Here is a 26,898-nt window from a genome sequence, read left to right as displayed (position 1 = left end):
ATTCATAGCCTTGATTAAATTGGGAATAATCCATGTGTATGCTTTTGTTAGAGCATAAAATATGTAACATACAACAAGAATATTGAAGGAATGAAGATCGTTTGACTATTCAGAATACTGACAGAATTTAGTCTATTCAGAATACTGGCTATCATGTCTGTTCTCTCTTTGAAATTCAACTTGAAGGATGATGACAAAGGTATTAATAATTATTACTCTGTTGTACTATGTTAGATGCTTGAAGACTTGTGTGTTTATATCAAACATTAATTAAAGTCTTCAAATTAAAGTGTTCATCTTCCAGTGGTTTTTCTTATATTGGGTCTGCAACAGGAAAGGCTGTGAACATTTGCAAATGGACATTTTATTCTACCATCTTTTCTCAAATTGTGTTAGAAAAGATTCAATTATGAGATGCAGCTGTATTAAAAATGCAAATATTGTGCAGAGAATCAAATAACTTTCACTCAGCTAACACCTCAGAGACAAAAAAAGAAAAGTAGCAGCCCTTCACTTTTCTGGCTCATTTTATCTTGTTATCTTGATTGATAAGGAACCAAGGGTTCCAGTAAGACTTTTTCATTTAATTCTGCACCTGAACCATTTAGATTTACTTGGCTTTAGTTTATGGTTTGTTGGTTGTTTTTTTTGTTGTTTCTTTTTGAAGTAGGAGGCATCTTCTTATGCTATTTGAGAATTAACTTAAAAAGAGACCACCAAAGTCTTAAAACCTTTATGATAGAAGCCCATTTGAAGGAAGATTGTTGTCAGCTTGAATAGAATTATTCAAAAATATGACTCACATAACACTGCATCTTTATATTAATGCAGTTTATGAGAAGGAAACCAGTGTAGGTCAGAGATGTTTTTAGAGGAACGTGTCTAGCAAATAACTTTAGAATGCTTAAGTTATGGTTTTTTACAAGGATAGGAAAATATAATTTCTGGATAGAAGTGAATACTGCTTTTGAGACACCTCTGAAACTTGTGTGACTTGACTTCTGTAAGTCAGAAATGTAATTTCTGATCCAAAGTGTTTCCTGAAGAAAGAATAATGGTTTTAAATTACAAGATGCCTTAATCAGTTAAATAAATGGAGAAAAAATACTAAAGCTTCTTTTACTTGCAATTGAAACCTACAGTTGTCTTGTTTTACTTGTGAGAACTTGCTTCTCAACGTGTCTATTAATTTAAGAATTTTTGTAATGGAACATTAATTTTACAGTTTGAAGTTACAACTGCAAACTATATTTTTTAAGCTTTCCCATGTAATATTTTATTGAACAGTTAAAAAAAAATGCTGACTAAAGAAACTATTGAAGTAACCAGAGGGGATTTATTAGGATGAGAAATATAGTTTTCCTGCATGAGGTCCAGCGCAACTACTACAGAAATCAGTTCCCAGCAAAATGACTGTATCTATTTTGAGTAGTGTGGTACTCAGAAACATACAGTTAATAATATATAGATGGATCTACCCCCCATTTTGAAAGGTGTTAATGAAATCATTATTTAATAATTTTGAAAATATTACTTACAGATTAAGTATGGACATCCAAAACCAGAAAAATTAAAGGGTGATTAGGAAGAAAAAAATATATGCAATATATGATTAAGTGAGGTAAACAGCCTCACATGCAAGGAAACTGGTATGATATAATATTTATTTAAGTTGGCAGAAGAGTATATGATTAGAGTAGAATTGGTAGAACTTGGTGTGCAGTTATTCTGAGTTATGCTATTTTAACAGATTTAATTATGTAATGTAATCCCCTTATTTAACATAACTGCAGTTGATCTGAATGAAGTAGTACAAGCTGCACATCGGAAAGATATAGGTTGGAAACGGTTAATATTTAGGAGTGTTAAGGTTTTTTGGCCAGTTTTGAGAAATAAATAAAAAAAGTCAGAATTAAGAAAAATATTTTATTTGAAGAACTAAAAATTGCATTTCTATGCAGTTTTGGGCTCTCCAGACTAGTATGTGAGCTACAACAACAGCATAAAGAGATAATTACTTTATTAATTCAGTTTGTGTGTGTGTTAATTTATATAACCCAGTTTTCTGTCTAAGTTGACCAAAACACAGACAGTTATTTTAATTGCCCAGTTTTAATGAAGAACATTAATAACTTTTCTGGGATGTTCTTTGATGCCTCTTTGAGTGGTTGTGTAGAAGTGTTTCATTGCTGGTGTGCATGTGCCCCATGAGTGCAAGGACAAGTTATTTGAATGAAAAGGTCCATTAAATAGTATCAGCAGACACCTGAAGCACCCTCATGTCCACTGACTTCAGGGCATTAAATAGCCATGTGAATACAAACATGGATGATTTAATTATTTCCATCATAACATAGAGATGGAAATCATGCAATGCACGTATTTAGTTGTAATAGTATGATTTCATACAATAAATTAAGTTCCCTAACAACCTTTAGCAAAATACAACTTCAGTTAACATACTAGATATACCTCTTTGTATATGGATAATGGAGTCATATGTTACTGGTGTTTAACATTTTCCCTAGTGTGATTCTTCAGGGAGCAACATATCCCATAGTAACATTTCCTCTTTCTGAGATGAAACAGAGAGCAGGGAAGGGAGACAGGGAGGGGAGAAGACTTCCCTTAAACAGAGATCAGTTAATTTCTAAATTCTACAAGTAAAGCTACAGTTATGATTTAAGACATTATCTCTTGTCCAGAGTCCTAAAAGGTGGGATTCTGATCTTCTGGGACATATCCATTAGTAGGATCCACTTGTATTGGCAGGGAAGTCTGATGGAGGCAAGAAGAACATGAATCTCATTACAAATTGCTGCCCATGCATGTAGAAGTGATAAAATACTCCTCAGCAATATGACATGTCTTTGGTTCATGTATTTTAAAGTTCAGGTCCTGAAAAGACTAATTTTATTACTTGCATACTCTCTGCATGGACCTTGATAGTGGCTGGCTTTGTGTTAAGTGCCTTATGTATTTATAGCCCCAATAGTAGTGATTGTCTTTTTATTTCAGCATGGTGTCATACATAGTGCTGAGTGACTTGCTGGCCTCGTGGCTTTCCTCTCTCATTCTCTAACAAGCTGTCCAGCTTATTAGAAACAATAAACACCAGAAACAGGGTGTCTTCTACAACTGATTGCAGAAGCAAATGTACCATTCCAAATCAGTGACAGAACCTTCTGTCTCTACAGGAAGGGTGAGGGCCTAGCAGTTCAGTGTCAATTATCAGTGCCTCAGCAATTTCACTTGCTATTTCAAATTCAGATTGGAGTAGTATCCATAATCTCCTAACCAATCACTAATCCTCAGGGATTTTGAACTGCCAGCCTGCAAGATGTCTATTTTTATATAGGGATCCATGCAGCAGAGAAAAGACATTAGATTCCTCATAGGAACTCTGGATTATATTCCAGAGTGCTATTCTTGAGTCTTTGTTGTGAACCGAACAGGAATTTTCTGTTGACTTGGTGTTCACCCTGCCTCCTCCCAGAAAAAGTAGCCATCACCACAGCCTGCTTCAGAAGATAAAGCATTGAGGTGTAGTACCACAACAGATCGTTGATTCAGTTCACACAGGTCTAAAACTATATCATCATAACAATTCTCAGACTTACAGAAACAACATCAATTTAAAACATTTTGTTATGGTTTTACTGTTAGACATCAAATTACGAGGAGCTTTTTACTTCCCAGAGGAGAGGTTGTAGACAGCAACAGATTGATTAAATCAGCCTCTAGGTCATCTTTCAAGATCAGTAAAAACCTCTCAGCACTTACAGTCTCTCCCAAAACATTTTGTACTTGAGCTACATTCTGAAAGCACAGCCTTGCAATGACCTGGTACTTGCTGCATCAGGTGTCTGGGGTACACAAAGGAGCCCTCTCCTCATTAAACTTTGAATGAATTATACGTATTACAGTGTCACCTTCTTACCTTGACGTACCAAGGGTCTGGGGGATAGACAGATCTATTCAGAGACAGGGATTTGCTCACATTCAAAATCTTTGTGATGTTCAGGAGATGCCTGCTCTCCACATAAATATTTCACTCGGTACTCTCTGCCGTGAACAATAAATAAATTCGGGTTTGTTTTTCAGGGACTTCCCAAACAAGTGCCAATAGTCAACATGATAATTAATCATATGTTTTTATCAACAAGCCAGTGAGGGGCAAGACCATCCTCAGGAGCTTTTATGTGACATACAGCTCTAAGTTAAGCCAGACAGAATGAGGAAACATTTGGGATTAGAGCTGATAATGTTAGAGCCTTGAGCCTTTCTAACCTTCAGCATATCTAGCCATCATAGCAGAGAGTCAATGGCACTGCCCTATCTTCCAGAGTCACATTTTTCACATGGGGATTTCTAAATGTGTGCTTGTTCATAACAGATACAAATAGGTGTCCTGTTCTAACTAGAGGGATGCTGAGAGCTCCTGACAAAATGTTTTGTTTACCTGTTTATAACAGGGGTGTGGGTGCCTTTTTAAAAATCTTATGTCTTGTGAAACTTTCAGTACATTCTCTTTACCTGCTTAGCCAGATATCCCCTTCTGAATCAATAATCAGATCCTGCAGCCAAACCCGGAATGATTATAGCTGACTTAGGGCGTTGCCTAACTCTGCTGACAGAAACTATTTTGCAACAGTGCAGATCATTTTGTGTCAAATAGATTCACTTTAACTAGAGTTAGTCTAAAACATGAATGAAAAGACTTTCTGTTTGAGTATCCTGGCAAGGTCAGTCCCCTTAGTCTCTTCCACTTCAATAGTACAGGACTGTTAAATAATTCTGACACTAAGTAGAGTTTATATAATTTCTCTAAAAGTGCATTTTTCTGCAATAGCTGCTTATCTTCTTCTGTGCAGTGATCCAATATACCTTAACTTGTAGTAAGATTTAGGAAAGGGTTTTGTTTATATTTTTGCCTAACAATGGAGACCTGTTTTACCTGTCTGTAATTTTTGACTAAGAGAAACTGTGCTTTCCTGTCTGCCGGAAAAATATTTTTGTGTCTTGTAAAACACAGGGCAGGGAAAATGGGAGAATACTGCATGAATTACAAATCTCCTACTGAAATAATAGGAAACTCTCACAAGCTTCTGTGGTTTTCATTGTGATGTTAACTGTGCCCACTTAAGGTCTACTCTAGAAACAATGTCCTTCTCCTTTAGAGGAGGCTTGAACTATTTTAGCTTCAGTTTTCTGCTTCCAGATTTAGATAAAGTTTACATTGATTCCTTGAGCTTTAGTTATTAGAAAGTAATTTTCTTGGAATGGGGCTGATTTCTGTGCAGTGGCAAATTTTCTTCTCTTTATTTCCACTACCCACGATTCTTTTAGGTTCTGCTTGCAGAAAGACCAGCAGGGTTTTAAGAGCACAATATGCATGACTGCATCTTTTCCTCTAATGCATCTTCCCTAACAGTGGAAAAGAATGGCTCTCTCAGAATGTGCTCATCTAGGCTTCCAGTTCCCCAGGATCTTGGAAGAACTTCTTTGCAATAGCAGCTTCAGCGTCTGCCACAGATAGCAGGCAGACTGGTGGTTGATTGGCAGAGCTAACAAGAAATAGATATCCAGCCCTGGGGCAATACAGTCTTCTTCAGACACTGTAACTACAGCACCCCTCTAACAAACAGCAAAATTTGCATTTTCACAACAGTAAGAAATGTTCTAAAGTTATAAACAAAAAGGATGGACAAGGATCAACTTTTCACCTTCTCTATCAATAAAAAAATAAGGGTGCATCAGAGGACAGCAGTAGGCCTGTTCAAAGTAAATAATACAATAAATTATATTACTTTATATGTTCATGGGTATTATACTCACAGCATTCTATTACTAAAGACAGTATAGATTAATGAAGTGTGCAACAATCTAAGGAAAGACTGCACAAGGCCCTGGAAGAGAGATCTAGTGAAAGCTACTGATTGGACAAACCACATCAGGTTCAGGAAATCCTCCAAGCTAAAGCAAAGTTGGATGCTGGAATGTATGAGCGTTATCAAGTGCTTGTCCTTGTCCTGCTGTTCACTGAGGGAATATTTGGATAAGAATTGGCTTTTGTCAGCTGTTGGAGATGGGTAAATGAGCCAAGTGTGTGCCCGGGCCTGAACCAGTCTAACCTCTCTAGTATTCTTAAAACAAAGTTTGTTTATGAATCATGACCTACTCCTAGTCTTTGCAAAAATGAAACAAAATACTTTCAGGACTTTCCCCTCTTTGAATTCAATCAACTAGAATCAACCTTAGTCATTCTTATTCCTTTTACTGTACTCTCAACTTCGCTAACTTCCCAATCTGTAGTATTTCAAAGATTTTTTAACACATATAAATGAAATGCCTCTATCACTCCTTTTTTTCTCACCTAATCTTGCCCTTCCTTAAATGAAACTTTACTCATCTTTCTCTCTCTAGAGACTTGTTGCTACCATTGTAATCCTGAGTAGTGACTTTTCTTGTTCCTTATACTGGCTTTTTTCTTTATTACAGAGAGGAAATCTTTGAGCCCAGCAATGAAAAGAGCAAGAAAAAGAACAGAAAATCCATGGGATAGTGTTGTTTCCATCACAGTAATTTGGGAGGAGGAGGAATTTCATTCTGATCCATCTTAAGTGAATAGGGGGGAATCTGTGGATCTGTGATGCCAAATCTGAAAGTCATATTACAAAATGCAGCAAGCCAGGATCACAACTATTGGAAATTCTCAGAAATAACTTCCCTTTAAATTTGGGAAACTTGTCCTGATAGTAGGTTTATCCTTCTAAGTCACTTTGCAAGGACAAGGAAGTTTAGTGATAAGTCTCTATTTTTGGCAGAGATTAAGATGGTGAATTCTTATGTTCAGTTCCCTGGTTAGCCTGAAGTCTGTTCAGTTTTCAGTAGATAGGCAGAGGTGCAGCTGTAGCTTGAGGAGGACAAGAATGGGTGGAGGGACAGGGAAGGATCTAGCGCTCTTCATAGTATCCTTTCACCCTTTCCCTCCTGCTGGTGATAAATCTGCACCTGAACAGCCACTGCATTAAAGAAGAAGCCTATCCTGTTTGGCTTCTTACTTCTAATGCCTCAGGTGTTGAGGAGATGAAGGCAAACCTCTGTGCCAGGCCTCTGTCTCTTTAACTTTGCATGTGCACCAGCAGGCACAGTAGGGACCATGCTGCTTTGAACATATTATAGTCTAAATGGCTATAAGAGAAAGGAGGGAAATCATGTTTTCTGTTACTTGTGTGGTCTCTTGGAATGATTAATATGTGTTTAATGAGTTCTCTATGTATGCTTTATTTAAATTAAAAGTTTATTTTTTTAACAGGACCACTTAAAATTAATTATGAAATTAGGACAGCCAGTATTAAAGTTAAATTTACTGTAGTATTTTAAAATAACACAATAAAAATACCATACCACACATTTTTTTATGCCAAAGTTTTAGATAAAGTCAAACCACTGAAGGTGTGGAAGTCACTGGCAGAGCATTTGGAATTATAATCTGCAGAATGTGGAACCATCTTCTTTTTTTCTTTTAGTGTACTCATCTACTTTATATTAATGACTAGTATGTTCAAAATTGAAAAATCTACTGGGAGATGAAAAAGCAGGTAATTAATTTTTTCTCACTAGGTCCATGAATGAAATCTGTAAGAGGATGAGATGTACTAGTTGTACAGTCTTGAAGGTCATGGTAGCCAGAAACAATCACCTAAGTTCACCAACTAGCAGTGATTCATCCTTGTTGAATAAATCAGTTTTCAATACAGTATGTTCTGATAAGTTTTTTATTCTTACACGTTGTGTACAGTTTTAGCTATTTAATTTAACTGACAAAAAATTAAGGGCTTTTTTGCTACATTTAAATTGAATTCCATTTTCCATCTACATATGCACTTTTATAAATTATAATTGGAAGACAAAATCATGGTAAAGAGAAGCCATTAAATTTTCTATCATAAGATGTAAAAATTAAGAATAAGAAGTTCCTTATATAAATTATTAAATAAAAATTGTGCAGGCATGAAATCACAATCTAGATAGCAATAATAATAATATTTTATAAAGAGGATATATTTAATTGAATAAGGGTCTTTAAAATGAAAGGGGGAAAAAAGGAAATATAAAACTGGACTAAAATAGACTCTGTAAGACAAGGCCATTCTCTTTTCTGTTTTAAAAGGTAGCTAGAATTGGTAATTGAACTCAGAGACAAACCAATTCACCCAGTCTGCTTATAACATGCACTTGTAGTTCTGGGTCCTAAACAAACACAATATGGGCCTTGCAAGTGCTTTAGAAAGCCCTGGTTAATAATCAGTTGTCAGGAGTCGCCTCTGACCCGCGCGGGCCCTCCTTCCCTCGGAACAAAACCCCAGCATCTGTTGCCTGTTTGAGCCATCGCGGTGCGGGAGCTGAGCCCTTGTCACCGCGCCTCCCTCGGCTCTCTGGCTGCGTGCAACGAGGGAAACCTGCATCTGCAGCTTGGGTTCAGAGCAAATTAAAGAAAGCTGGGCAGCTGAGTTACTGACACCTGCCTCAGTGTAAGGTAGAAGGAGATGACCTGGGGTTAGATGACCCTGACTATCAAGTGTGTTGTCTTGACAAACAGTAATTGCTTGACAATTGGTCTAGGCTTGGGAAACATACGTTATCATGTTCATGCTGTATCCACTGATAGAGATTGTTTTCCTTACACATACTGGATATTTCTAACTCCACTGAACCTACTGATGTGTGAAAACATAGATATGTTCAAACTAGAGGTCTGAAACTTGAAAGTCTTAAACTTGAAGGTCTCTTCTTTGTTTGAGTTACTCCTTTTGGAGTTGAAGTTGTATGTTTTTGACTCAAGAATCAGTCTATGTCCAATATGTCCAGCATCTACAGTGGTCTTTCGAATGCTGGGTTGTTTTTTTGTTTTCTTTTGTTTTTTTCGCTTTGTTTTGTGGTTTGTTTTCTTTTTTTTTTCTTTTTTCTTTTTTTCTTTTTTTCTTTTTTTTTTTTTTTGAATGCTGTCTTTGTTAGAGCTGGAGGAGTTTCAATGAAAGAATATCTCAGTTTTGTGTTTGGTGAATACTATTGTCATAATGATTTCCCTGTATAGGTTTCAGCATTAAGGCTGTTGGACACATTGAAGTGCAATCTACACTCACAGCTCAGTATTTAAGGCATATGCAGAACTTCAGCATTAATTACACATTTTATACTTGGTAAGAAGAAGTTTTTTTTTTTGGTCTGTGCTGTAACGGCATTTCCTTTTGAACTACTGTCTACAGTTACTGTTTCCTCCCCTTTCAGCAGAAGTTTCACTGATAATATAAACGTGAGCCTCTTCCAGTTGAAAACCATCTTATTTCATTTGAAATACAGTATTCCTTTTTCTGAAAACTTGCTGAGTCTCTCCCTGAAATATTCTTATATTTTTGTGGTTTTCCTTACTCCTTAACATGTCTACTTAAGCACTGAAAAACTTCACAAGTACAAGAAAGGTTGTAGAGAAACAAGATTATAGGAAATTTTTGTGGGGTATAGATTGCTAAAATAAAAGAAAGGAAGGTAGGAAGCATGCACTGTATAGCACTCATAGGGGCTCAAGTGGTTAGGGAGGTGTATTAAAGGAAAGGCAGCAGGAGCCTGTCAGGGGTCAGTACATGGTCACTCATGACCTCAGGGGCATAGAGACATAGAATCCTCGTGACATGATTTGCAAGAGAATGTATGGGCTTTGATTCACTCATTTACACAGCATCACAAAGTAAATAGGAGACTGCTTTCTAATTTGATGAAGACTTCAGTCATCCAGATCAGCATCTTCCATTAAACTTATCTTTCCTTCCATTTTAATGTGCCTCTTTCATATTTTCGGCAGGCTCTCCCTCTAGAATGATGACTCTTATGCAAAAAGAAAAGGACAGGTTTGCTATTACTTGTAAATTTTTTGTCATATGACACAACCTGTCATTATTTTCCTTCTTGCTTTCAAATGAAATATCTCCCAATCTGTATGTTGAAATTGTGTATTATTTGCAACTACAGTTGTAGTCCCTAGGTGTAGTATATAGCTTTTTGTCTACAGACCTCAAGCTTCTTTTAAGCCTGAGATTTTGTTCCTTTAAAACTCTCAGAGCTCAGGTAATAGTGGCTGAGGCAAGACTAAACAGGATTTATTCCTTCTCACTGTTAGGCCATTTGACAGATTGATGCAGCTCTTCTAGCCTCTGAGTGCCACTGGCTCAGCCAGCATTTATGCAGTGCTTTGTGCAGACTCTTTCTCCCAGTGCGAAACTTGCCCTATTCCAACAGGAGGTGGCTTATGGCTTCCTTCCACAGTTCCTGCAGGAGGATCCCTGGGTGAGATATGGGGCTTTTAGTGCCCTTTCCAGTCAGGTCTTCATTTCTAATGTGAAGAGAGTGGAAGACTCTCTTCACATGGTGAGAGAATTCAATCACTGAATTGAATCAGTCAGTGGTGAGAATTTCAATCACTCAAAAAATTTTGGGTTTCTTTTTTTATGTGGAGATACGATATGGCATGGGAACTCCTCTTAAGAGAGACCTTCATAGTTGGATTAGCCTCTTGACATCTGTTAGGCATTGCTAACTAGGCACCTTGCCTTGGGAACTGTGAGTTTTATATTTTGAAAAAGACAAATGTACAGGTAAACAAAATGTTGCTAAACATTTATTTCAGATCTTGGATTATTTCTGACTTTTATAACCCTAGTATGTGTGGCATTGGCACATCCTGCAAGTATTATTTTATCTCTTAGATTCAGTGAGATGTAGGACAGTTTTAACTGTCCCTGTCTTGGAAAAGTCATTGGTGAAATTCTGAATCAAGGACAGGATTATGGCCCTTGTTTAGACTCCCATTCCAAACTTTGGCCAAAGCACCATCCATCTTCTACCTTGACACAGATTTAACATCAGCAGTGTGATTTAACTTGAAGAGTCTGTAGGAGCAGTAACCAGAAACCTGTGCTCAGACAGTATAGGATGAAAGAGCATTTTCTTTAATGTGTTAATCAATCCTGTTTATTTAAGCATATTCAGGAAATTATGGTAAGTTGCTTAACTTCTCTTTTAATTTATTTACAGGTCTACTTTGCCTGTAGTGCTGAACTACTGTGATAGTTTGATTTTTATGATTTGAAGCATGAAGCTTTCAAAGCCATGTGTCAAAGGTATGTTATTTCAATAATACTGATATTTGTATATGTCCCTAAAAATATTGTATGTTTATGGGAGAAGTTTTCATCACTTTATTGAAGACTCAGCTCTGTTGAGAAGTCACAGTCCTGAGTAAAGGATGTTATGGAGCAGTAGGAACTCCTACAGAGAGCTCTGACAGATATTTTCTCCCAGTGCTTGCCAATATAGTGAGGAAGTGTGCGTACTGCACCAGCTTTTAAAATAGTGCAACCTGATCCTTTCTTCACAGCTCAGGGGATGGGGGTGGGGAGTGAAGGTGAAAGAATAGTAGCCCATATCCTCCTCCTCATTTTGGGTCTGGGTTTCGTTACTGAGTAAAGAGAGCATTAATTGTGCATGAGTATTATGAGAAAGGACCCTTTGCTCTCAGCCTTCACATTTCTTGTGACATAGGCCAGGTTTAATCTAGTCTGTGTTAGGAGAAACTAAGAACACTTTACAGTGTCATAATGAGATTCCCCCTCATTTTCATTTTCCCTCAATGGTATGTAAACCATTGCTTGTAAGGGATAAAAATCTGTAGGAGTTATGAAACCAAAGTGATTGCACTAATGTCGAACTCCTAGTTAGCCTGCAGTGTTTATCGCTCTCCTTAGAGTCATAAAACTGAGATGAAACACACTTCAAAACAGAAGAGACTATCTATTTTTTCTCTATCTAACTAATAAAATTGATGAACTAATGTAAATCACTAACCAAATCTTTCAAAACGAGGATGGACAATGTGTAAGTCAGGAAATTGTTTTGTTGAGAGTTTCACTTATGTGTAGGATTTAAAAAGTTATCCAGATATAGGAGTTTATAGATTTAACTTAAAAAATTAATATTTAGTCAGTAGTTGTGACAACCAATCAGTACAGTGTTGTACAGTGGAATCTTTGTGATATTCATTGCTTTATGAAAAAGGATGTTCACACAAATAACACATTCAGACAGAAAGAAGGACACTAAAAGTTCTTAAAAATTACAGCCGTCTCAATAATCTGTTCTTCTAGCTAGTGTTGACTGGTTTTCAGCATATTTATTCTTTTTGGAGTCTAAAGGCATATTTCTCATCTGGTGAACTACTACTGAATTCCTTGTTTCCATTCATCAAAGTATTCATTTGAACCTGTAATCCATGCTAAGAATACTTTTTTAGCCTGTGCTAGGTGTATCTTGTGTACACATTATGTACATATTTTAAAGTGATGCCCTGTCTAGCTAATATCATCTATTAATGTGTTGTATTTACAATGCTAACTGTATGTGTAAAAAAACCCTACAACAGTACTTCAAAATATTCACAAGAATATGTTACTTTTTATGAAGCATTAATGCCAAACTTGAAAACTGTTCTATTAGACATCCATCAATATAGTTAGAGAGTAAGACCCAGAATCTAAAAGTAGGTTCAATTGAAGAAGCTGAGCAATACTAGATACTAGATATGAAACCTGCATAAGGGTTTATCCAAGAATGCTATCAGCCTTCAATTAGAAGCATCATGCCATCACTGGCTAACTGCTGGAAGGAAGCAAGAGTCTTCCTTTCTTAACCACTTTCCATAAAACACCAGTTACTATAAAAGGATAACTGGAGCTGTTCTTCTTTCTTCCTGCACCACAGGCTCCATTTTTTAAAACTTCTTTTTCTCCGCCTGTATCTTATCCATTGTAAATAACCACTGCACATTCCTGTTGTTACTAGTGCTATCATATTACTGCAACAACATAAAATGGACATTTTGGATAACATAAGAGCTGGGTAGAGGCTTCTAAAAAGCAGTAACTGGACTTGCAGTCTTGTTAGCTATGCATGGCTGCTGCTTGTTAAAGTGCTACTGTGCAAAAGCTGAAACACTGGAACTGCCTGCTTGCAGAACCAGGAAGACTGTGCTGTCTGAATCAGTCTAATTTGCAAATGTAAGTTAGTAAAACCATTTACAAATGAGAAGATGGAAATGTGTCCAGAGTTTTAAGTGAAAGCTGTAGAAATCCATAGCACGGGCCTTTATGATGATCAGAGAAAACTGCTTGTTATTGTTAGGAATTATAGGCCTGCATTAAAAAAAAAAAAAAAAACCAAACAAAAAACTACAAAAAACCCTAAAAGTATCAGACATCAAATGGTAGAGACAGACTGGTCACATATACAGTAATACAGCAGTAGTTGACTGAAAATCTTTTTCAAGTGTGAAAAAAGGAAAGGAAGGGTCATCCAGCTAATCATGTGCTAAATTGCGCATTTATATACTTGAAGTATCAAAAGAAAAACAGAGTTAGATAAATTAATAACAAACAAGCCTTATTTTTATGAACACAAAAAATTATCTTGATCTTGCAGACTTAAAAAGCCTTCATGCTGTAACATAAAACTGAATAAAAACTATATATTGTACATATTAAAATACAGGTTTCAACCCCAGTGACTTAATACAAATTCACTCTTCTTTGAACTTTAGTAACCCAACTCTTATCTCCAGTGGGTTTTGAAAGTTAAACCAGAAAGGACTGACAGTGTGAGGGGGTGTGTATGTGTGTGTGCATACACACACACACACACACACATATACCTTCTTACCTAATCAATACATTTAAGATATATGTATCTTAAAAGAGAAAGTAGGTTGATATTTAATACCTTTATGCGTAGGATATTGAATTGCCATTTGTTTATTATCTCTGAGAGGATGACAGATCTGTGGAACAACTGAAAGCAATTCAAGGCCAGAATTTAGGGGAAAGTGGGTTTGAGGTACACAGAAACTTAGCTCATGGTGATGGGAGTTGGCTCCAGTTTCTGTGCCTCAGTCATTAAGCCATGTCCCTTCCCAAGCTGCTTTTCCTATCCACCTAATACATCTAGCCACCTTTTGTTTTCAGAGAACAGGCAGTGTTGCCGCTTGCTTTGTACTGTTGCCTTTAATTCTCTCTGTGACAAGCTGCAGAGCCACAGAAGCAGCCTGGCAGCAGCACTCGAGCTCCAAGTGCAGCAGAAGTAGGGAGCCCTGGAGGAGCCAGTCACAGCTCTCGGTCACTGGCCAGCCCATTGCTTGTAGAAGTTAGCATGCTTAAGTTGACATTGATGCCTCAAGGGACTAGCTACCAGCTAAACAAAACTGGAGCACAGGGCTAGCCAAGCATAGATTCTCTGTGACCCTGTGTCAGGACCTGTCATCCTGTTGTAAAAGCCAGCTATGTTACCTCCTTGCCCTCTGAGACTCCCAGGGAATCCCCAAGTAAATGAAGATAGGAGTTATTTACATGTCCTTCATGTCTCCAGCCCAATCTTTTTTTTTTTTTCTTAAAAACAAAAAACAAACCAAAACCAACCAAAAACCCAAGGGATAATGGAATACTCTAACAAGGCATGTTTGTTCCCTTATGAAGGCTTACTACAACAAAGCAAGAATAATTTGCTCTATTAATATAGATAATGGAAAATGTGGAAGTATCTCTGTGGTTAAAGAAGTGAGCATACTGTCATTGATGGTAGCATGACTTTTGTATTCTGCTGGGAAAGGCAGACACATTGGAATACTACTGGTAGTTTAGAATATTTAGAAGCCAGGAGTTCTACTAAGTCTATTAAATATGCTGAGGGTAGAAATGCTCATTTGCTTTTGCAGAGGAAATAGAGCAAAGATACACCACAGCAGAGAAAGCTAGCAGGACAAAGGAGATACTATTGACTCATTCCAGACTGCCGACTTAGCAGCTCAACTTTGTTTCTTTTTAACTTTTGTAACAGTAGGAGCTCAAAGCTTCTCAGTCTATTTTCTGCACAAATAGAAACACCCAGACTTCAAAAAGTAATATGCTTTGAAGAATCCCAAACCATTAACACATTAAAAACTGTGTGTACTATTAAACGAGCTTCGTGGTTACTTGAATTTTGCAGCAAGCAGATGATGCTGGTGTTTTGGCGTTTTGGCAATAATTTTTACACTGCTGCATTCTGGCAGACAATTTTTGACAAATATTAATTTGTAAAGCACTTTTTGTTGGTTTTAGTTAGTGTGATACAGTTTTATTGACTTTGCAGTGGGTAAGTACTGCTTCAATATTTTCACAGGCTGAGTAAACCCCACAGACACTTTTTCCCAGCTCAATAGCATATTGCAACAAGTTTCTAACCCTATAACATTACACTTGTAACACTGGGGAAAGCATATGATGTATGAAATTTAGATTTTTGTCCTCGGAACTTAAGTCTATATCCCTTTAAAAAAAAAAAAAAGTAATATTTTTATTGTCCACTCTGGACAATGGAGTGTCCAGATATAACAGGGCCATCGATATGACAACTTCTACTCTGACGGCATCCCTGTCCCAAAGTCCCATCAGGACCGTGCTCCCCGGTAAGAGACCGGCCCCCGCGTCCCCGCTCCCTCCTGGAGCGAGCGGTGCAACCTCACGGACACGCCACGCTTGCAAATACACCTCTCACGAGCTATCCCTTCTACAGCGTGCGCTTAAAACGTCACAGAACGTCACAAACTCAAACCGATCGGCATCGCGTAAGCCACGCTGGTATTTTGGAGCGTGCGAGTTGGATTTAACTTTGGATGCGTTCAGGGCCGGGCTCGGCGGGGCCCTGCAGCCTCCGCCGCCGCGCCCCGCGGAGCCGCTCACGGCGCCGGTCCCGCGGGGCGCGGGGGGGCCGCGGCGGGCGGGGCGCCCGTGCTCTGCCGCGGCGTCGGGGGCCGCGCCCCCCCCCGTTGGCGCGGCGGGCTGTCACTCAGGCGACGTCACAATACGCCTGTGTGAGCGCTGTAAACACTCGGGCGGGCGTGTGTGTGTGTGTGAGTGACGCGGGGGCGCACCTCCCCGCCCCCCAGCTCCCCCCCGCCGCCCCCAGGGTGGCACCGAGCCGGCCGGGGGGGCGTCAAGCGCGCCCCCGGTTGTTTCCCTGCGCGCATGGTAGCGGCACGAAAGGTAGCATCACTGGAGCAGGGGATGATGTAATTCTCCCTCCGGCCGGTGACTGCCTGCGCTTGCACCGATCCGACTTGCAAACCGGAGGGGGGTGGTTGTTTTACGCGTGATCGTATCAGCATCTCCTGACGGCGCACCCCCCCAACGGCGCTTTAAACCCCGCTCCGCTCATCCCTCCCCTCCCCGGGGCACGGAAGAGGGATGGGGCTGGGGGAGGAGGGGAGCCCCGCGCCGTGTGTGCAGGGTAAACACGCCAGTGAGCGCCGCGCCGAGCGGTAAACAAGTCTGAGGTGCCCTCCGCCGCACGGCAACTTGCTGCGGGCGGGGTGTCCCCCCCGCACACATACACGCACGCACGCACACTCACTTCCCCCTAACAAAAGCCCGTTTAATATCAGCGTCAGCTTTTGTTCGGCGGGCGGCAGCCGCCGTCCCCTCTCCCGATCACCTTATTTCACCCGTCGGTCCCCCCGGCTAAATCCAGGGGTCCCCGACTCCCCGTCCCCTCTGCGCGCATCCCCGCTCGCTCCGTGGCGCTGTCCCCTCCCTGCCTCCAAAGCTCCCCCCGCTTCCCCAGAGCTCCCGGTCCCTGCTGCCCGCTCTCTGGGGCAGCAGGCAGGTAGGCGAGCAGGCGGCCCCCCCAGTCCCCGAAGAGGCAGTAGCTAAATGGCACTTACTGTCAGAAGAGAGGGCGAGGGGGGAAGCTTCTTCTCTCGGTGCAAAAGCAAAATAGCCACTCGCAGGACGTTGCCAGCATAGGAGGCAGCAAGGGAAAATAAAAAAAGATCTTCCAGTAGGGAGGTGGGGGGAAGGAGAGAGAGGGAGGAAGAGAGGAGGAGGATTCGCCTTTTAACCGGAGAAAAATAAAATCAAAAAATAACCGCGTGTGTGTTCCCCCCCCGGTTGCCTTTTTTGTGCAGTTTCAGCAAAGCTGCGAGGAAGTTGGTCCTTTTGTTCCACTATTTATAGATTGCGTCAACATTGCGAAAAGGAGAAGGCGGAGCGGTGGCACTTACTCCTCGCCGAGGGGTGGTGGGGGAAGATATCGGGGTGGAGGGGCGGGGCGGGGGGGGGACGTGAAAGCCCGGCGAGTACAAGCGACTTCAGCGCTCTCCCCCACCCGCCGCCACCGCCGCCGCCGCCGCGACCACGGGGAGAACCGGGCGGTGCAGCCGCGGCGGCGGCGGCGGGGAGAACCGCGCCGCTTCCCCGCCCGGCTGCCGCCGCACAGCACCGCCCCGCGGGCGGCGAGGCGAGGCGCGCCGAGCCGAGCGGCGGGGCCACGGGGAGGGGGGGACCCGCCGCTCGGTTGGGCGCTGATCGGCTCGCCGGTACCCTCCGTCTCCCGGTAGAACCTGTTGCGACCCCCTCGGCTGGGAGCTCCGAGGGCAGGTGCACGCACCACCCGGCTCCGTTTTCTTTTCGAGGTAGCGCCGAAGGGTGAATCAGGGGAGCCGAGGGGAAAACATTTTAAAACCTGGGGGTCGTGAAACTTAAGTATTTTCTCCGCCACCGAAGAAGAAGCGGGGGGAGGGGGCACAGAATGGGGGGGAGAGAGAAGGGGAACCGTCGTCTTTCTGGACGAAGGCCAATGTTTCTAAACTGAATGTAAACAAAGAAAACTGCAAACACCAGAGGAGGGCCTTCCACCGCCGCCAAGGCTGGGGGGACGTGTTCCCAAAGGGGTGCCGAGCTTAGCCCAGGGCTCGTTTCCCTCCGGGTCCTGAACGCCCACGGTCACCCCGGCCACCGCCCTCGGGTGCCGCGGGACGGGGGGGAACTTTCTGCCGGCGGGGACGGCGCAGGGTAGCAAGCCTGGAAAAGAACCAAAACAAGTGTGCTCCTTTTTGTTGTTTTGTTTGTTTCCTTTCAACTTGTTTTTGGGGTAGTTTTTGTTGTTGTTGTTGCTGGTTTGTTTGTTTGTCTGTTTGTTGGTTTGGTGGGGGGTTTTTTGGGTTTTTTTTTTTGAGAGCGGGGTCTCGTCCCTCCTGCCCCGGGAGGCAGAGCCTTTGTGCCCCGGGCGGGCGGAGGCCGGGACCGGGCTTGTCTGAGCCTGCCGAGAGCCCCCGGCTCCAGCCTCGGGGCTCCGTAGAGCTGCTGGTGCTGTTACTTGTAACAGGCTCGGGGAAACATCCACGGGGCTCCTGCTCGGTTGAGCAAATCTTTCTATGTTTAGATGGGAAAATCCTTTCTTGCTATCACACAGGCCGGTGGGTTGTCACTGCGGGGTTAGAGAGGAGCTAGAGGGAAGGAGGAAGGCTGAAGACGTGCGTGACCGTGACATCGGCTGTGTGAGCGCCCTAAAAATACCCCTGATGGACCCGCGGGCGATTTTTGCCCTGCAGAAACACAGCCGTCGAACCGGGTGACGTTTAGAGGTTTTTCTCCCGCTCCTTGTTTTCGTGAGTTCTATGGGCGGATGAGTTCTCTTAGGCTTCGGACAACAGATGCCTTCGCGATGATGATTTTCTGGGGGAGAGTGCTCTTCTCTCGGAAGTCTCCCTCTCCTGCTCCGCCCAACCCACGCACGGTCCCTGCTAGTGGCGGAGCTCCCTGCGGAACGGGGAGCGCAGGTAATGCCTGAAGAAAGCTTCGAGCGAATAAAATAAATTCCGTTAGTGTGGTGCCTTTCTTGAAGTGTCCCCTGAATGCCGGGCTTTACTACTTCGCCGCCAGATCTCCGTCCCACATCGCTGCTCTTGCGACAGAACACGGTGCTTGCTCATCTTCCGTGGCTACTCTTTGCTTCTTCTGCTGAGGTTGCAGGAAAAAAAAAAAAAAAAAAGGGAAAGGGGAAAGAAAAAAAATCAACGAAAATTACGTAGTTCGAAGACGGATGGTGTTGAATGTCGGATTTTTTTTTTTTTTTTTTTTTTTTTTTTTTTTTTTTTTTTTTGCGTGCAAAACCCCTGGCACAAGTGGGCTCTTTTAACAGCCTTTTAACTGAGGGTGTAAAAATTGACTAGTAGTGGAAAGTAGTAAATAGTGGAAATACAGGCTAGATCCAAACTGTGAACCGTGAATAAACCTTATTGGAAAGAGCTGAAGTGAGCAGAGAGTAGGTAGGCAATTCTCTCGCTTCTGTTCTGAAAAAGGAGTGCGACGCGTTGGCACTTTTTTTTTTAACATTCTGAGAAAAAAGAGTAAAGAAAGAAAAGTAGCGTTGTGGTAGAAATGGGATGATAAAAGCAAGATGTAAAAGGATAAGTACCGAAGTGGGTATGCCCGCCCCGGGCGCTGCCCCGCCGCAGCCCGGTGGCTCGGAGCCGGCGGCTGAGCTTCAGCAGAAGCCACGGCGTTCAGAAATGTTGCAACAGCACTTTAGAAGTCTCTAAAGAAAAGCTGAATTGTTGGAACTTAGGTAACTTAAGGAAACTCGTTATGACCTACATTGCTGTTCTGAGTCAGCAGCTGCAGCCCCAGCCCCGGCGGGTCCCGCCGCCACCGCGCACCCCGCACCCCTTGGGCGGAGCCGCCCCCCCGCCGCCGCCCGGGCTCGCTGCTTCCCGGGTTTACAAACAAACTCGCCTGGATCGAGACGGTTTCACTTCTGCTCTAAGGAATGCCTCCGCTGCCTTTTTTTTTTTTTTTCCCTCCTCCCAGGTTTGCGGACAGAGCAGCTTGCCTGCCTCAGCGCTGCTTTACCGGCTGGTTTTTGAGGGGGAAAGAGCTTAAGCGGAGGACAAAGTCTTTTCCCCAAGTTTTTAAGAGCTGTACTTTATATCCCGAAGGGATAGTCATTGTTTTCTCCACCGGGAAATAGATGCCTTATAGGGAAAAGTTACTACATGTTGCACATGTTACGATAAGAGAAGGAAACTCTGAAGTTCCAATCAAAAACTTACCAAACAACTTCCCATGTTTCTTCTGTAATGTAAAGTAAAAGTAGCAACGATTAAACGCCAAACGTCCACACTTTCAAGATTCATAGCTGAATCCAGTTTGCAGCGAGCTCGGACAGTTGCGCCGAGCGTTTGATAAACGCACGGTCAGGGTCAGGGGAAGAACCCTGAATGTTTTAACATCTTGTTTAAAGTTACCTGTGCGCGAAGGTACCGCATCACCCCGGCCAGGCGAGGGACGGGGAAAATCATCCAGTCAGCTTTCTTTGATATTCAAAATGACGAAAGACTTGAGATGAAATGACCTCAGAGAACTCCGCCTTTGGAAAGCAGCTCTTGCCGCCTCTCCCTTGCCCCCCGCAGTTCCCCCTCAATTCTCACTTTTTCTATATCGACACGTCGTTGCCACCAGCAGGAGAACTGAAAAGACGAAACTTAGCTCCAAACGCCTTGGTTTTCCGGTCAGGCGTTTACCGGGTTTGCCCACCGCTTCGAGCGCTGCTTTTGGTATTATTGTCATTATTACTGATATATTTTTATAAACTTTTAGGTTTTTATTGGTCGAGTACGGCAAATTACTGCATTTAATAAATAGGACAGAAAATCTAATTTCCTTTCCTTTATTTATTTTTAAAAAGAAAATCTCGCAGCAATGATAGAGACTTGATTCGATGCTCTTTAGTAACAACTTGGAGCAGCTGTGAGTTTCTAACAGTGATAGTTCAGCGTCTCCTCTTAAGAAACCAGTGAAATTCGGAGGCAGCGGCTGAAAGCAGCTCCCCGTACCCCTAAGCAGGGAGGGGGGCAAGAAAATGCCTCCTACGGCTTTGGGTGTCGGGAAAGAGTTGTTTCTCGGTGTGGTGGTGGCACGTCCCCAAGCCCCGTTTCCCAGCAGATTCCCAGTTTGCAGCTGGACACGGGGGTACGTCCCTGCTGCCTCACCGTGGGGATGAGCCACTGTCGCTCAGCCACCTCCGGCTCTGCTTTCGGCGGGTGCTGCCAACCACCACCAAAAAAAGTCAACGCCTTCGCCTGCCTGAATTTTATTTTTTTAAAGAACCCCTAAAATTCCCCCGCGGTGTCATGGAAAGAGAGAGCTCTTCTTGCTCATAAGCCCCAAATGTCAAAGGCAAAGGAGAGAAGATATTTGCACTTAAGGGAGGAAAAAATGAAAGAAAAACCCCAACCGAAAAATCAAAAAATGCAAGCTCAACAATAAAAGCCCCAGATATAGCTGGGGAGGAGAGAGAAGTGAGGGAAGAGGGAGTGAGAAGGGGGGGCTTCAGCTGTACCGGGGCTGACACAGTGCTTCTGCACTTCCAGCGAAGCAGGAGCGACTCCGGCATCCCGCTTTCCTCCTCGGCGGTTTTCTTGGGAATGCTGCGGGAGCACCGAGGTTTCTCCCGGACTGCACATCCCCGGCTCTGCGAGGCAGCCCCAGGACCCCGTGACCTCCCCTTGTCCCCCGCTCAAACGCCTCCAGAGGGCTTGGGCAGCCCCACAGCGGGAGGAGGGCGGGCGGCGGAGCCCCCTCCACTCCCCTAAATCGCTCTCCGTACGATTAAGCCCCCAGAATGGGCTGGAAAGGCGAGATTTTGGGAAACCTGTGGAGAGAATGGACGTGATCTGCGTGTCGAAGCGAAGCTGAAGGATCAGTAAGCCGCAGTTAACACCGGTCATTTCTGCCGAGATTTTTGGGGCACTTTACAATTTTCTTTGGTCTGATTTTTTTTTTTTGGGGGGGGGGGGGGGAGAGTAGGTCTAGACCCACGTAATTTCGTAATAATTTTTCAGACACCGTTGTCATGTCCAGCGTGTGTGACCAGGTTGTTAAAGACTAGGCGATTTTTGTTCATACAAACTGAATCTCTGAGAGGTCTAACTTAACCCCGTGCGGCTCATCACGTTTCTTTTACCGAAAAAAGTACCTTTCTGGAGAGCCCGCCGTCAGCTCGGTACTGCTCTCTATTGCGGGACCGAAAAGGTACGATGCAATGTATGCAAAGTGACTGTAGCCTTTCAGGATGTTACTGAGGTTAAATCAAAGTCCCGGGACGGTAAGAGCAAAAACCTGGTAGCCGTCCAAGAACAAAATCGTTGTTTTCAATTGAGTCGAGGTTTGGTGTGGGTTGTTTTTTGCTGTTTTTTTTTTTTTTTTTTTTTTTTTTTTTTTTTTTTTTTCTCTCCGTTCTTCTTTTTCTTTCCTAGTGTAGCTGGAAAGTGTCTTTGTTCCTTGTAAATTAGTGGGGTCTTTAACACGTTCTCGTCACGATTGGGACGATATATACCGCAAAAAATGACAGCGCTTAGCAAAAGAAATGCAGTAACCTGGATGACCAGTGCCTTGGGAGCACTTGCCTTTTCCGTTTTTTTTTTTTTTCTTTTTTTTCCTTTTATTTTCATTTTAATGAATTAATTTATTTTTTAAGACTTCAGTGATTTCAGAACTGTGGTCAGGAGCAGGGGGTATTATTTCATAAATGTCCCCCATGGCAGCCTAGCCACCTCTGGCCGGAGAGGGGCTGCCGGGCACCGGGACCATGGGCATGGGGACATCACTTGTCCCTACCGCAAGCGTTAAGTTTCTCGCTCCTTTTCGTTCCCCAGCCCAAAGATTTCTCTGATGATAACAAAATATCTGTGTAAAGGCTCGCTTTCGTGCCAGGCTCAACATCCTGCTCATCCCCTCGATGTCAGCTTTCTCAGCGTCCCGTTTTCGAACACACTTTTCCGCAGAGTTGTCCCCAAGCTCATATTTTTGTGTGTCCCCTGTCCCTCTCCTGCCACAGTGACATTGAGGCGGGGTTTCGTCTCTTGTCAAACTGTGCACAGACTTGGGTGTAAATTCAGGATTATGTGATTTAAAATCTCGTCGTAAAAATACCAAATGCTAAAATACTCGGCACCTTGGGTGTCTGGTGGTACTTTTATTTCTCCTGGCACATCAGGAGTTATTTAACATGTAGAAAAAAAGCGAAGGATCACGTCTTGTTAGCAGAAAGTCAAACGACGCAATTAAGCAAAGAAGCTCAGAGTCGGGAAAAGCTGGAATGCCCCTATTAAAAAAAAAAAATCAAAAAAGCAGCAACAACTGTTTAGGGATCCGCGCCCCCCCCCTCCCCCCCCAGTGTGACCTTTTGGAGTTGAGTTAGCTGCTTAGCTGCTGCTTTTGAGTTATTTAGTCGTTCGGGGCAGATGCCGAGCTGCTGAGGATCCCAGGGCAGGTCCCAGTGAAGCGGTGGTGAAGCCAGGAGCCAGAGTGTCCTGGCAGTGCAGCCATCCTTACCATCACCTCTTGGTCAGGGGAAGCGAGGCGAAGAGCAGCTGCCAGCCTGCTTTAGATCTGCTTCCCAGACAGGTTTTGGCTTCCGGGGAAAAGAGTGGCTACTGTAAAATGTTCAAATTGCTCGAATGGAAACTTTCCGGTGCATTGGAAACATGTAAAGACAGAAACGACAATGACACCGTTTCTAAACGTAACTTCTGACTCTCCGAAAAGCCTTCGGGACCTGGTACTGAATTACAGTAATTTCCATACCGCTCCGCTGAAACTGAAACATGTGTGCTTGGGGAGTTTTAGACTTTCCTTTTCCATAACCTCTGGAGAGTGGGGGAGTCCTTTATCACTGCCTGTCCTGCCATCCATGCTACGGGGCACCTTGTCCATTTCCCGCAGGTTTCCCAGCGGGGCAGCGGGGTCTCCCTGCGGTCGGGGTTCATTTTCCTCGCTCCTCCCTTGGCCCCTTGGGCTGGCCTGTGCAGGACAGAGGGATCGCTGCACCGCCACCGCCACCGCCACCCGCTGCCACCTGCCCTGCGCGCCCCGGCCGGGGACAGTGGTTCTGCAGCTACTTCCAAATGATTCATGTTTTGTTGGTTTTTTTTTCCTCCTTAAATATTTTTTTGTTTTTATTGTTGTTGTTTCTCTGCACCAGCCTCTTATCTTTTCTCGCAGACACTCGAACCAGTCAGTGAAGGCAGTGGGCGTGCAGGCAGCTGCGGCAGCCCGGAGATCTCCCCTCTCTCCTGCTCTCCTCTGAACGCTGCCGTTAACACGCTGGCAGTGCTGGTGATCCGGCTCCAGCTGCTGCTGCTACTGCTGGTCAATATTTACCACCAGACAGTCGTTTATCTCCCGCGTTCAGCTTACTGTTTTTATTTCCGGAAAGAAAAAATAAATAAATTTTAAAAAAAGTATCTTCGGCCATTTTCTGCAAACTTGACACCCTGAGTTGCAGGTTTGTCCGTGCTTGGACTTTCCTGGGGAGCGGAAACGTTGCTGACTTTTCCCTGAGCACAGTAACTGCAAACACCACAGCAAAGCAGCGTGTGGGTCCCATCCGCAGAGCCCCCGGCTCCTTTTCCCGTGCTTGTCTCTCTAACAGTGGCCATGTGCTATCCCGGGGCACGATTAGCTCTTCTTGCCTTGGCCCTGGAACTGTCACCGGGGGCTGCACTCGCTAAGTCCCTCCGTTTCGTACCTCCTGGCCGGTACACGGGGGACGAGCTTCGCCCTAGGGCACCCGGGGGGACAGGTGGGATGGGTACCCGCGGAGGAGCTGTGGCTGTGCCCGCACAGTTGTGGCACTATGTTGGGACAGTTCACGACAATTCACTGGGAAAGTCTGGCACAGCGCTGGGACAGTCTGTGACTATGGTCAGGCAGTGCTAGGACAGTTGGGGCGATGCTAGGACAGTCGGGTACAGCATTAGAACAATTGTGATAATGCTGGGACATCCTGGAACGGTGCTGGGACAAAGCTGGGTCAGACTGGAACTGCTCTGGCACCGTTCGAGACAGTGCTGGAACATCTGAGACAGTGCTGGTGCAGTCTGGAACTACCTTGGGATAGTCTTGGCACAGACTGGGCCAGGGCTGGAATAGTGCTGGAACAATTAGGACAGTGCCGGTACCTCTTGGGACGGTGCCGGGACAGCCGGAGCAGTCCGTGCTGCCAGAGGGCAGCGCCGGGAAGCGCCGGGTCGGGCGGAGGCCGAGCCGGGCAGGACATGCGGGGCGGAGGGAGCTGCCTGTGGCACCGCCGTCACCCGGGGCCGGGCCGTGGAGGGGCTGAGCCTCGGCCTCGGTTTCTGCCGCTCGCAGCGGAGACCGCCCCGGACACTCGCGGCTCGGCCCGGCCCGGCCCGGCCTCTCTGCGGCCGCGGCGAAGGGTCCGTGCGGGGAAGGGCTGGCCTGCAAAGCCGACCCTGGGCTCTCCGCCCAGCTCGCCCAGGGCTCGCTACAGCTGGCCGCCGCCTCCCCCCGGGCTCTCCGGTAACACGGGGCTGCCGAGATGCGGCGTTCAAAAAGTGTCCGTATCCCGCATCTCCTCCCTGTAAAAATACATGGTTAGCCCAAAGCTCGAAAAGGCTGTTGATAATATCAATCCCTTCTGGCTTCTGTACAGCTGCACCAATACACCTTGTGGTTTCCCCGCTTCTTCCATTTTTCTTTTGCCTCCCACCTTGGAGACCCTTGGCCGCCGCCCGCGCCGCCCCGACCCCGCCGCCGGGCCGCCCATGCGGGTCGCTCGGGGCGGCAGCGCCGGCCATTCCCCCTCCAGGGCGGTGCAGCCGTCTCGCCGATACTCCTCTATTGAAACAGCAAAGCATTCGCCCTCTCAAAAGCTAGTGGCTCTGAAAAGATGTCTTCTTCATTACTTTTGCTTAGAGATGCAAAATACAGTTTTTTTCCTGGCCATAATAATTTAGCGGACCAAATTCATTAAAGAGGTTTGCGTTCTACAATCCCGTGGGACGATTTTAATCGACGATGAAATGTTGTTTGACTTGGCAGTGTAACAGTGGGGATTTGACTCATCAAGATGTAAATTAAGAGTGAACAGAGAAAAAATGTTTCCCTGCATACATCTGAATGTATATTTCCTCCTTTTAATAGATTAATTAATATTACTTCTCAGTCATAAATTAATAAGTGTTCTAGAGTGAACTGAATGAAAAGTAACCAAATGATTAGTGTATCAAGTGGCTAATGTATGGAGAAACCTTCAGTATCTCTAATGTATATCTGCTTAGATAGAAATGAAAGTATTTGCGTGATGAAATGCATGTGCTTGTGGCTTTGGAGATTTGCAATGTGCAAATGTAATAGTACTGCTCCTGCTGAAGTGCTCACCCATACTAGCAATGCTCAGTGCTTCAAGACGATGCTAAGTGCTGGTCTAGAATTCAAACTAGTTTTGAATTGTTACTTCAAGGTATGCAAACTCCAGAGAGAAATGAGATTTCAGCAGCTTCACATGTCTGGCCTGTTGTATTACCTGACTCTTCATGGTTTAATGTACAACTGTATATTTATCACTCTTCTGAAAGTCTAGATTTTCTCATGTATTGCACAGCAAATTGAAGCACTTGATTTGGAAAGCGTATATCCTACCTTAGATGTCAGATCCCTGATCTGTCAGTATCTGGCTAAAGGTAAAATTTTTAAGATGTTATATGAAAAGGAATTCTTGTAAATCTAAAATGATATTCAGAAAGGATTTGCTAATCAAAAGCTAGTTACATAATTTTAGTAAATATGGCTTGGCTTTTTTTTGTTTCTCTTTTTTTTTTTTTACAGGTCAAGTGAGTGGCTCAGCAATGTGTGACACTACAAAAACTGTAAGTTAACACAATCAACACATGGTTTACACACAACCATTTCTGGTACACATTGGCTATCTGTAATACAGATCTCAGAAAACAGACCAGCAACACCTAGTTCACTTCCCAGAAGTATATTTATGTCAGAAACTTTAGTTAAGTTTTCCACATGAGACTCTTATTCACCTGAGAACATCTTGAATTGTTTGGTGCTTGGGTAGCTCAGATGGGACCGTAGGCCTGGATCCCCAAAGGTCATCTGGGGTCCTTGGGCATCTGACTCCTCTTTAAATATTTTTTGCTGGGCAGTAGGAGGTAGGTAT

The 26,898-nt window shown here is 43.8% G+C and overlaps 2 long non-coding RNA genes across 13 annotated transcripts in view; one reads left to right on the top strand and one right to left on the bottom strand.

The window, feature by feature from the left end:
* The window catches only part of LOC128783540 (uncharacterized), a 78,734-nt gene extending 61,447 nt beyond the window's left edge, over positions 1 to 17,287 (bottom strand). For 2 of the 3 annotated variants that reach the window (XR_008429205.1, XR_008429206.1), the window contains exon 1: positions 16,805 to 17,286. This is a non-coding gene — a long non-coding RNA (uncharacterized LOC128783540). Of the gene's footprint in view, positions 1 to 16,804 lie in introns of all 3 variants that reach the window. The other variant, XR_008429204.1, reaches the window with a different exon arrangement.
* LOC128783539 (uncharacterized) overlaps positions 1 to 26,898 on the top strand; it is an 85,529-nt gene that overhangs the window by 32,938 nt on the left and 25,693 nt on the right. For 7 of the 10 annotated variants that reach the window (XR_008429202.1, XR_008429201.1, XR_008429193.1 and 4 more), the window contains 2 exons: positions 11,095 to 11,180; positions 26,553 to 26,593. This is a non-coding gene — a long non-coding RNA (uncharacterized LOC128783539). Of the gene's footprint in view, positions 1 to 9,100; positions 9,207 to 11,094; positions 11,181 to 14,818; positions 15,099 to 23,924; positions 24,167 to 26,552; positions 26,594 to 26,898 lie in introns of those variants that run through there. The other 3 variants (XR_008429194.1, XR_008429198.1, XR_008429195.1) reach the window with 3 other exon arrangements.

The sequence above is a fragment of the Vidua chalybeata genome, chromosome 2, assembly GCF_026979565.1.
Source record: "Vidua chalybeata isolate OUT-0048 chromosome 2, bVidCha1 merged haplotype, whole genome shotgun sequence".
NCBI lineage: Eukaryota > Metazoa > Chordata > Aves > Passeriformes > Viduidae > Vidua > Vidua chalybeata.
The sequence above is the reverse complement of the archived record's forward strand: the minus strand, read 5'-3'. Positions and strand labels throughout refer to the sequence as shown.